The sequence below is a fragment of the Moschus berezovskii genome, chromosome 18 (assembly GCF_049115385.1).
Source record: "Moschus berezovskii isolate FMDL1 chromosome 18, NW_MosBer_1.0, whole genome shotgun sequence".
Lineage (NCBI taxonomy): Eukaryota > Metazoa > Chordata > Mammalia > Artiodactyla > Moschidae > Moschus > Moschus berezovskii.
In genome coordinates, this window is record NC_142477.1 from 73,358,358 (window position 1) to 73,370,146 (window position 11,789).

The 11,789-nt window shown below is 51.1% G+C and overlaps 1 protein-coding gene across 1 annotated transcript in view; it reads right to left on the reverse strand.

The window, feature by feature from the left end:
- The window catches only part of ERGIC1 (endoplasmic reticulum-golgi intermediate compartment 1), a 113,526-nt gene that overhangs the window by 100,040 nt on the left and 1,697 nt on the right, over window positions 1–11,789 (reverse strand). The window lies entirely within an intron of this gene.

Here is an 11,789-nt window from a genome sequence, read left to right on the forward strand (position 1 = left end):
TTATGTCTCATTGAGATAAAGGAGACCCAGAGGGCTTCTTGCCCAAAGTCACACATTTGGGAAGTTGTGGAGGTGAGACCTGAATCCAGGGCTGTCAGAACCACAATGCCACGCAGCCTCTGCTAAGCACATCCCCCAGGGACTGCCATGCCCTGACTATGTGTCAGCCCCCGGGCAGGGTCCTGCAGGAGATGGCATGAGTGGCACTGCCATGGCCTGGAGCCCCGCAAGCAGGCGGGAAGGGAGAAGGGAGGCGGCTGGCCCTGAGGCAGGCGGACACAGGAGGGTGCGCTCAGGGAGGGCTGCGGCACGAGCGGCGCGTCACCCCCCAAAGAACAGGGGGTCTCTTGGAGGACGTGGTGCTCAAGGCCACCCAGGAGGGTGGGTGAGATTTCAGCCCGCAGAGATGAGTGGGGAGATGTGCCTCATCAAAGTCAACCTCCTGGAGCCACAGGGGTTAGTTGGGCCAGGCCCACCACTCTGTCTCCGGAGGGGCCTGAAAGACGAGGGACAGTGACGAGGCTTTCAAGCGCCTCCCTGGGCTGGACGAAACATGCCTAGTCCTTTCAAAGTTCCTCAGGGCTCCTCCAGGCCTCGCTACCGGCTCTTCTCTCAAAGGGCACGGGGTGTAAACTCCGCGAGGGATCCCAGAACCCGGTGGTCTGCTTCCCTGCGGGAGGGCCACTGACAGTGAGGGGGAAAGACTACTGATCAGTGAGGAGTGTCAGAGGGCAGCCTGGCAAACACCGTCGGATCTGGCTGAAGGTCGATGTCAAGGTGACGCCACACGGTGTCAGGTAGCCCTGACAGGACGTGCTGAGAAGGGCACTCCATCCTCCACCCAGCCTAACCCCGAGAAAACGTCAGACAAACCCAGGGTGGGGGACATTCTGCAGGACACCTGGACAGGGTTCTTCAAGACTGCCAAGGTCATGACGAACGAGAAAGACTGAGGAGCCGTCCCCAGGCAGAGCTGGGGGGAGACGTGACCACCGAATGCATTACATCCTGGAGCAATCCATGGACACCAGCGGAACAGAGCTGTTTTAAATTTTATATTGTGCTGAAACTTTGCTCCTTTCAGGTTGGGGTGCACTGGCTACCCCACCTGGCTGTGACAGTCATGGTCTGTGGGCTGGCAACGGGCTGATCTTTTAAAACGTTTCTTTCCTACCCAGTCTCCCCTTTCTGGTGAGGTTCCAGTAAGGACTGTTAGGTGGGTACCTTCTCCTTTGGTGTGGTCTCTGTGGGAGCCAGTTGGGAGAAAGGAAAACAATAGTGTAACTGTTTGGATACTGAAAATTGATTATCTTTTTGAAATAAAAAAGCCTGTCCCCCCCTCGCCCCAAAAAAGGACATTAGTGGAAAAGAGGCAAAATCCAAATAAAGTCTGGAGTTGAGTTAATAACATCACACCAGTGTCAGTTTCCTAGTTGGGACAGATGTGTGAACCATGGGGAACATTGGCGGGGGTCTGTACCACCTCTGCAACTCTCCTGTAACTCTAAACCCTTCTAAAATTAAAAATGTCTTTAATTAAAAAGAGAGAGAGAAGCGCCACTCCATTCTCCAGGGGACCTTCCCGACCCAGGGATTGGGCCCAGGTCTCCTGCATTGCAGACAGATTCTTTACTGTCTGGGCCACCAGAGAAGCCCGACAAAACATATGTCCCATGAGGCTGGGGGGCAGGAGCTGGCTGGCTGGCTGAGCGCTGTAGCCCCAGCTTTGAGCACAGTGCCTGGCACACAGCAGGCCCTCAAGAAATATGTTCAGCAGACAATGTCTCCACCACCCCAGCCCAGGGCTGGCCTGTTGACTGGGGCTCCAGAGGCCGCCAGAGCGAGGGCGGGCTGGGTGCCCCACCTGTCCCCAGGGGAGGGCTGCACCCCTCCCCCCAGCAGGGTTTCAGCTGGCCCCCACCCCAGGTGTACACATTTGAATACTGGCAATGGTCTCTGAGGCCGGCCTCCTCGCAGGCAACCCCCCCCCAACACAGCTTCCGCAGCAGCGAACTGTAAACGTGACTGAGCAGACAGCAGCTGGCGTCAGGAGCCTCCATGGAGCAGCCCCCCAAACCAAGGTGAGAACACCCTCTCTGGGGCATGCAAGTTGGGTAAGAAAACCAGCTCTGGCATTACAGACACGTGCTCCACTTGCCCGCGGTCTGTGTGACCTTGGCCAAGTCCTGGCCCCTCTGTGCCCAGCATGCTCATCAGGCAAGTGGAAGTGACCCTGAGTTCCAGCCTGACCTGAGGGTGACCTGAACCCAGAAAGGCCTTCAGCCTGGCACTGGATAAGCAGGGACCATCGTGGGCACTGTGGGCACAGCACAGCACTGGGAGGTACCTGAGAGAGACACCCTGGGGGCTGAAGGTATTCAGGGATTTGGAGAAGGGAGTGCCACTCCGACTGAGGTTTGGCCAGCCCAGAACTGCTGAGGAGGAGTCAGGTCTGGTGGCAGAGCTGGCCATGGGCCCCCAGCACCATCCATGGGAGGAAAGTCCCAGGCCAGGAATCGTGCCCTGAGACTCCTCTGCCCATACCTGGGGGCCCCTCACTCCTCTGCTTCTGGCTCTAAGTCCAGACCCACCAGACCCCCTCCTGAGTCCAGGGGCTCCACCCCAAGTCCTGTCCACCGGGCGAGCGTATGCCGGCTCCCTGGTACTTATGGCACACAGCCCACACACCGCCAGCCACAGGTCTTCGTCAGCCCTCAGCAGGCTTTGGTTTGGCCCAGCATAACGTTCAACAAAAATAAAATTGAAAGCAGTTACTAATTGTTTTCATGCAATTTATGAGATTTTCATCATTTCCTGAAAAACGGGGTGATCTGGAGGGCAACAAGCCACAGGGAGCTGCCCCTTCCCAATGGAGCGTCACCCTCTGACGGGTTCCAGCCCCTGCACCCAGCTGCCCCCCACCCCGTGTCTCTGACGGGCTCCAGCTCTCTGCATCCAACTGCCCCTCCCACCCCAAGGTACCGTCTGGGATCCTGGGGGCATCTGCATGTATGACCCTGTGACCGCTTTGTCTCCCACTAAAGGTTACTGCCTTGGTATCTGGGATCACCATGTGGGTGCCACTTAGAGAAAGGAGCCCAGCTCCGGGCTGAATCACCGCAGGTGTCCTCACCAGAGCACATCTCTGCCCTGCACACCTTACCATGTCTGCCCATCAGGTGCCCCTATGCGTAGGTCCGCCAGGGCTCGGGGTGGAGCACAGCACAGGGCGGCCAGGCAAGGCCAGGATGAGACAAACACAGCCTGTCTTCTAAGCATACTTATCCCACGATCCACATGGTTCATCCCATCCTCATAGAAGTCCTGCCGGGAAAGTGTGAGCACCCCAACACGCACACAAGGAAAAGGGAGGCTCACAGAGTCAGGAGTCCTGTTCAGGGCCTGAAGCCCAGTGAGCACAGGGAGGGGCTTCGAATCCAGGGCGATCTGCCAAATGGGCTGAGTGTGAGGGTCTGTTCCCAAGGGAGGCACTCCGAAGGCAGCCCTCAAGGGACTCGTAGGGAAGAAAGACATTCCTAAAGGGGGCCCACAACCTAGCCCTTGCTCCTGAAGACACCTGCTCCACGTCATAAAGGTACCCTTGGACCCAGCAAAACATCCAAACAAGGCAAGTATCACCAGGTTCCTCCCAAAGTAGTGAAGGGATATTTTAGTTAAGTTCTACTATATCACACTGGCTCCTGGTGTGAAAGCAAGAGAGGAAAGGATAGTGCAAACCCGGTGAGGAGTCACAAAAAGCAACAACGTCTGGGTAGCAGCGAGGCAGGGGAGCGCATGGCAAAGCACCCTGGCTCTTGACTCTCAGACCCCAAGGTCAAGCCCTACTCCCGTACTTCCTCAGCTGCTTACCTGGGCCAGTCACTTCCCAGCTCTGAATCTCGGCTTCCTGTTTCAAAACTAAATTAATAAAGGAAACAATCAGCAGGGTGAAAGGGCACCTTTTTCACTGGGAGAAAATATTTGTGAACTATGTATCTGAAAAGTGGTTAATATCCAAAATACATAAGAAATTCCTTCAACTCCATAGCAAACTACACACACACAAAACACACAGCAACAACCCCACAACCAAATAACCTGATTAAAACTGGGCAGAGGACCTGAATAGACACTTCACATAAGACATACAAACGGCCACCAGGTATATGGAAAGATCCTCAACATCACTAATAATTAGGGAAACACAAATCAGAACCACAGTGAGATGCCACCTCACACTTTGTCAGGATGGCCATCACCCAAATAAATAAAAGATACCAAATCTTGGGGACAATGTGGAGAAACTGGAACTCTCATATACTGTTGGTGGAAATGTCAATCAGAGAAGCCACTACGGAAAACAGTAAGAAGGGTCCTCAAAAAATTAAAAATAGAAATACCAAACCAGTAATCAGGGTATTTATCCAAAATAACTGAAATCAGGATCTTAAAGAGGTATATACACCCCCATGTTCACCGCAGCGTTACTCACAACAGCCAAAATGTGGAAATAATCTGAGTGTCCATGGCCAGATGGATGGATAAGGAGAAGGTGGTATATACCACAATGGGATGTTACTCATCCTTTAAAAAGGAAAAACTCTGCCATGTGTAATAGCATGGATGAACATGGTGAACACTGCGTTATGTAAAATAAGCCAGTCACAGAAAGTGTGTTAGTTGCTCTGCTGCTGCTAAGTCACTTCAGTCATGTCTGACTCTGTGTGACCCCACAGATGGCAGCCCACCAGGCTCCGCCATCCCTGTTGCTCAGTTGTGTCCAATTCTGTGCAACCCCATGGACTGTAGCCTGCCAGGCTGTTGTATCCATGGGATTCTCCAGGGAAGAATACTGGAGTAGGCTGCCATGCACTCCTCCAAGAGATCTTCCCGACCCAAGGATCGAACCCAGGTCACCCACACTGCAGGCAGATTCTTTACTGTCTGAGCCACCAGGGAAGCGGTTAGTCACAGTCACAGAAGACCAAATTACTATGTCCGCTTATAGGAGGCATCTGAAATAGTTAAACCGACAGCAGCAGAGAGTAGAACAGTGGTTGCCAGGGGCTGGAGGAGGAGAAGGAAATGGGAAGTTGCTATTCAACAGGTATAAAGTTTCAGTTATGCAAGACAAATAATAAGTTCCAGAGATCTGCTCTACCACACTGAGCCCGTCGTTAACAATACCGGATGGTGCCCTTAAAAAGCTGTTAAGAGGGTAGATCTCATTTTAAAGTGTTCTGACCACAATTTTAAAAAATTTAATTAATAAAGTGACAGCATTAGAGTTCCTGGGGGGATGAAACGGTTCTATATCCAGACTGTGGGGCGGTCACATGACACGAAGTCCATAGAAGAGTACACCCAAAAAAGGGCACTTTTACTGCAAGTTAATTAAAAAGATAAAGCACAGAAAAATAAGTGACTATAATCGTATCTATCTCGTGGGACCAGTGTGATTTTCTAGTTCAGTAACAGGCCCAGCACAGAGCACAACACGTCAGCACAGCTGAGGAACCATCAGGAACTGTCAGTCTTTACTAACAAGATACGGACCGCCCCCTTTCCTCCTGAGAAATGCAAGCCTCAGACCAAAATTCAAGAGAAAAGTATCGCCAGCACCCGATGTTCAGGGACCTGTGACTAAAGTCTGGTAACAGCCAGGCCGCTCATCTCAAATAGGGTTTCCACCTTTTGGGTAAACAGAACATTCAGTCCATTTCAAACGGATCTTGCTTCCTGTCCAGCTGTGCTGCCCGGAAGGTTCCAAGAGGCAGTGTTCAAGGAAAGGATTATGCTTTCAGGTGTCTGAGCTGAGCTGGTCCCCTGGGGCCCCTTTGAAGTACCATCTGTGTGACCCAGCATCTCTGGGGGTCAATTTCCCTGGATGTAAAATAGGAATAATGCCCAGTCAGAGAGTGGAGAGATTTGTAAAGCACCTTACATATTCCCCTAGCTCTTGGTAGCACAGGGAACCCTGAGTTCCCCTGCCTCTCTTAAAAACGAACGTTGGCAGGCTTTTCTCCCTGTCTGGTACTTTTCCCGCATGCTGTTGTTGTTGAATAGCGAAGTCTTGTCTGACTCTTTTTCGACCCCATGGACTGCAGCCTGCCAGGTTCCTCTGTCCATGGGATTTCCCAGGCAAGAATACTGGAGCGGGGTGCCATTTCCTTCTCCAGGGGATCCTCCCGACCCAGGGATAGAACCTGGGTCTCCTGTGTTGGCAGGTGGATTCTTCTTTACCACTGAGCCACCAGGGAAGCCCTATTTTTCCTGCACAGACCAATGTAATTAAGTTAACAGACCTGAATGTTAAAGTTGACAACAGACAATTAGGCTAATTACCACTTCCTTAAAGGATCAATTAGAGCTGTGTTTCCCAAACAATATTTTGAGAAATGATAGTGGCCGCCCTATGAACCACATGGTGGCTTACATAGTACGCTTGGCAAAAGCTGGACTGAACCAAGTGACTTGGGCTCCTTTTGTGCAGGACTTCTCAAGAGTCTTTAGTAAGCTATGCACACGCTACAGATCTCCCAAGAGGGAACCCATTATGGAGGAGCACAGACCTGGAAATGCTGAGTCAGTCAACCTTACTGTACATCCAAAGCACCTGGGAACCCTAGCAAACTACAGATGCAGATTCAGGGTGGGCCCTGTGATGCTGCCTTTCCAGCAAGCTCTGAGGTGATGCTAAAGTTGTTAATGTGGGACCACAGTTTGAAGAGTAAGGATATCAATGGTAAGGTAACCCCCTCACCACCACTGACCTGCTTTATTGACAGCTTTACTAGTGAAGAACCAACTCAGAGGAGGGAATGGGCTTGCAGGGTTGACCAGTAGGACCAGACTCTGATCCCCAACCTCCCCTGCAGGGACCCACTCCAGCATCTGGCCTTCCCTGAGCTCTCAGCCTGCTAAAGATGGTTCTCCTGATGCAGAGAATCTTCTCAGTCTGAGCCGTGCACTGGATCACACGGGGGCCTTTATAAAATACCGATGCCTCAGTCTCCCACCCTCAGGTCCTGCGTACTGGGCCTGGAGAGCCACCTGAGTTTGGGGATTTTTAAAACTCCTCCAGTGATTCTTAACATTCTGCCAGAGCTTAAAGTTACTGACACAAGGGGAGTGGGTAAGTATCACCCCCAAAAGCCCTTCTCACACCCTGCCTGCCTCTCCACTACTGCCCAGGAGCAGTTTCAAAATTTAAAAAATGAACAGATTACCAGATGGGAAACAGAACTTAATGAATCCACAGCTGGCTAAAGATACTACAGTATTGAGGTCAGGAATCCAAACCGCCTCAGGAGGAGAGATTTTCCATCTCCTTCCAGTTCTGGATGAGCACGTAAACGCACGTCCTACACTCTAGAGCCCCAGGGACTGGAGCAGGAAAACCTGGACCCTCCAGAGTGAGAGGCTCTAAGTCAAGGATCCCCAATCCCTGGGCCACAGACTGATACTGGTCCGTGGCCTGTTAGGAACTGGGCCCACAGGGCAGGAGGTAAGCAGCGGGCGAGCTTCAACTGTATTTACAGCAGTTTCTGATCACTCGCCTTACCTACTGAGCTCCAACTCCCGTCAGATGAGCGGCAGTATTAGATTCCCATAGGAGCATGAACCCTAAACGTAATGCACTTGAATCATCTTGAAACCATTCTTCCCCACCTCCCTGCCCGTCCATGGAAAAACTGTCTTCCATGAAACCAATCTCTAGTGCTGAAAAGGGTGGGGACCACTGCTCTAAATTACTGCACGACCATAGTAGGGGGTGGAGGAGTGGGGGGGGGTGCTTAAAGACAATTTTAGAATCAGGTGTCAGATCACATAAGGCTAGTTAAAAAAAACAAGGGTTGGTGACTTTAAGCTTCTTAATGAGCACTTCTGGGAAAGGATTAGAGATGAGAAAACCAATGAGCCCAATTAGAGGAGGATTCAGTTCTCTCTGAACTTTGTGAATGGAAGGGGAAAGCTTTAGAGATAAGCCTACAGGATACAAGCGGGGCTCTGGGGCAGAGAGCAGCATTCCAACCCCCAGCACTTTCTGCTGATCCATCATGTCCCTTATCTCTGCTGCACCTCAACTGGCTCGTCTGTAAAATGGGATAACAACAGTGTCTGCCTTGCAGGGTTACTGAGAGCACAGGTAGGAGTCTTATAAGTCAGGCGCTAGTTAAGTGCTCAGTAAACACAAAATACTGGCTTGATTTTCACCTAAAATTTTCCTCTGCTCTGATCTTTATTTCCCTTTGCCCTCATTTTTAAGTCTATTTATATATTTTTAAACTTGTTGTAAAGTATGTGTTTCCATCAGCTTACCCAAGTTCTTTCTGGGATGAAGCAGGGCAGAAATGCAGGCACTCAGGTAAGCTGCTATCTGCCGAGTGCTGTGTGCTCAGAGCCCACCATGGTGGCTGGGAGGGTGTAGGGAGTGAGGGGGGCTGCAGGGACCCCCTAAGGCAAGGCCACATGGGGAGCTAAGGAAATCATCCTTGATCAGAGCTATAGGGCCCACTTGAAGGCTGAAACCAGGATGTGAAAAAAATCATGTCAACTTCAGAAAGTTCCCCTGGGGCTCTGAGAAGATCTACGGTCTCTTGGAGATGCTCGACCACTCGGAAGGCGAGAGAGGTGATGGAGGCCGAACCAAGATCCCAACAGCAGAGCCGGCATCATGGGCTTGAGAACCGTGTGGTCACACAGGGCTCCACGCTTGGGGGGCTGCGTTCAGACCTGGCTTAACGTTCTGCTGTCACTGTCCTGACAAGCTTAATACTTTTCCAACAAGGGGCTCTGCATTTTCATTTTGCACTGGGCCCCACAAACTATGTAGCTGACCATACCCTGCAGAGACAGCTCATTTACCCCTGCATTCACCCTACCGGGGAAGGCAACAAAGGTTGCCATCTCCTGAAAATGAAGAAACTGAGGCTTAGAGAAGGTTAAGTCAACTCTCCCAGGGCCTGATGGTCAGTGACAGGGGAGCATCATACCCCAGGTCTTCGGGTATCAACTCAGGGGCTGCCACTATGGGGGAGCTGGCCACCTCTACATGCCCGAAAGTCCTGCTCGGCTCCTCTAGGCCTGGCTACGGAAACTGCACCCCTGCCCCCCACCATGGGCCAAGCCAGAGACAGCAGGTGTTCTGGCCCCTGCCAGCCGGAACTGGGTCCCGGCAGGGCCAACACCCACGGAACTGGGTCACAAGGCCAGTTCTACCACTTCAAGGTCCAGCGACTAACGAAACAAAGCCCTGGGAGCAAGGCAAACACAAGTCACCTTTGAAAGCCTGGGGGCCCTCCTCTGGGCTCTGCCTACTCCCCCAACCCCAGTACAACTTAGAGAAGAACATGTTCAAGGAAGGAAGGGGGGAAATGAACCACCCAGGGCTGAAAAGGTGCCCAGCAAGGAAGAAATGGCATTATCAAAGTATAACTGGCTTCCCTGACAGACTAGAGGCATGTCCTCAGGGCGAGGGTGGCCCTGGCAACTTTTTCTAGGCACTGCAGTTACAACAATGAAGGAAACAGATAAAAGTCTTTGCCTGAGGCAGCTCATGTTTTCATGGGAGGAAGAAAGAAAATAAGCATAATATAATGAAGTGAATTATACAGTGTTAGGAGACATAGGTGCTTTGATGAAATAACACCAATAACAAAAAGAGTGACCAAAATTTCCTGGGTGCTTACTCTGCGTCTAAATGCTTTACACAAGTGGCTCAGTTAATCTTCTCAACAACGGGTACTGCTTTCACCCCCCTTTCACAGACAGGAAAGCATACAGGAGGTAAGGTCCCACAGGCACTGAGAAAGCAAGGAGTGCTAATAAGAAAGGGCAAGAGATCCCTTTCTCCCCCTTCTTGATTTTATTTTGGATTAGGGAGAGCAAAATGAGCAGGAAGCCTTGTTTTCTCCCTGGCCTCGAATTGGGAGAGGGGGGATTCAACCAGAATATGTCCCTCTCCATCTCCCACGGTCTTTTTTTTTTTATTAAGGGTTATTTGGACTGCAAGGAGATCCAACCAGTCCATTCTAAAGGAGATCAATCCTGGGTGTTCATTGGAAGGAACTGATGCTAAAGCTGAAACTCCAATACTTTGGCCACCTCATGCAAAGAGTTGACTCACTGGAAAAGACTCTGATGCTGGGAAGGATTGGGGGCGGGAGGAGATGGGGACAACAGAGAATGAGATGGCTGGATGGCATCACCGACTCGATGGACATGAGTTTGAGTGAATTCCGGGAGTTGGTGATGGACAGGGAGGCCTGGCGTGCTGTGATCATGGGATCGCAAAGAGTCGGACACGACTGAGTGACTGAACTGAACTGAACTGAATTAATGGCAACCCACTCCAGCATTCTCGTCTTGAAAATCCCGCGGACAGAGGAGCCTAGTAGGCTACACTCCACGGGGTCGCAAAGAGTCAGACATGACTGAGCGATTTTTCACTTCACTTCAATTATAGTATGTACATTTCACTAAACATAAGTTGAGCATAAATTGCACTATTATATACCTATAACAAAACTAATATATGTTGTTAAACTTTCATACAGTTGTGACCACAATTCAATGGCTGGATGTTATACTCTAAATAGGTTTATACAAACTACAGAACAAGAGGTGAATCAAGTGGCAAGTGTCAAGACAACTTTTCAAACATCACCTATGCACACACGTGGAAGAGACTATGAAAAGACACATGTAAAACTGCAGGTCATCACTGGGGTTGCCAGGGCAGCCCATATTGCTGATGGAGCGAATCCTTTGTAGTTACTGTTTAGTGATTCTTCTGCGACCACATGGACTGCGGATAACCAGGCTCCTCGACCATGTGATTTCCGAGGCAAGAATACTGCAAGTGGGTTGCCATGTCCTTCTCTCTCCCCCATGGTTTTTAAGAGATCTGACAGGGCTGGGGACCCTCCAAGTCTTCCCTGTTCACCCACGGCCAACAGACCAAGCTCCAAGGCTTTGGAGCCAACAGTCCCCAGTTTGAATCCCAGCTCCATCAGCTCACCACTGCCTGGCCCTGGGCAAACAAGTCACATGTCACCCAGCTCTGCAGTGGGGCATCAGGTGGAGGGCTGAGCACAGAGCAGACACTCAGTAAATGTTTGATCAATGAACACTGAAGTGCACGGGAAGGCAGACCCTTCCTTTGAACCTGAGCCCTGGAAGGAACACATCTTAGAAATGTAGGTTACTAGGCTCACCCTGCAAGGTGCGAATGGAAAGTGTTGAATACATTCTCACTGTTCTGGAGTAGCACAAGCTTTCAAGGAAATTGATTAAAACACCTCATTAAGCTGGGGCTCCCATGGCACCTGGACACGCCCAATCTCCAACTCAAGGGGCACCAAGTTAGGAATTCTGTGCAACCTGGGACCCTGGCCCACCCTTCAATCTAGGGCAAGACCCTCAGCCCTCAACTTCCTTCCCTTAAAATGTGAGGTTAGGTGCAGAGTGAATGAACGGTATGCCCCAAAGCAGTGACTTCTTCAATAAAGTCAGAATCACCAGAACCTACTGAACCACACAGAAGACAGAGGCGAGGGCAGGAACTACCAGCCTGGGTAGGGGGAGGCTTTATGGGACCAGGCATCGAAGTGCCAACTACAGCTCTCTCGTGGCCTGAATGTTAACTGTTGGTATGAGGTCTGCCCCTGAATTCCATCAGAGGAGCCTTTCCTTGTGTGAAAACTACCCTGGTGTCAGCCCCAGGGCTGCGTGGAAGGGGCAGGCTGTGAGACAGCCACGGTGCCCACGGCAGGCCGAGCTCCATG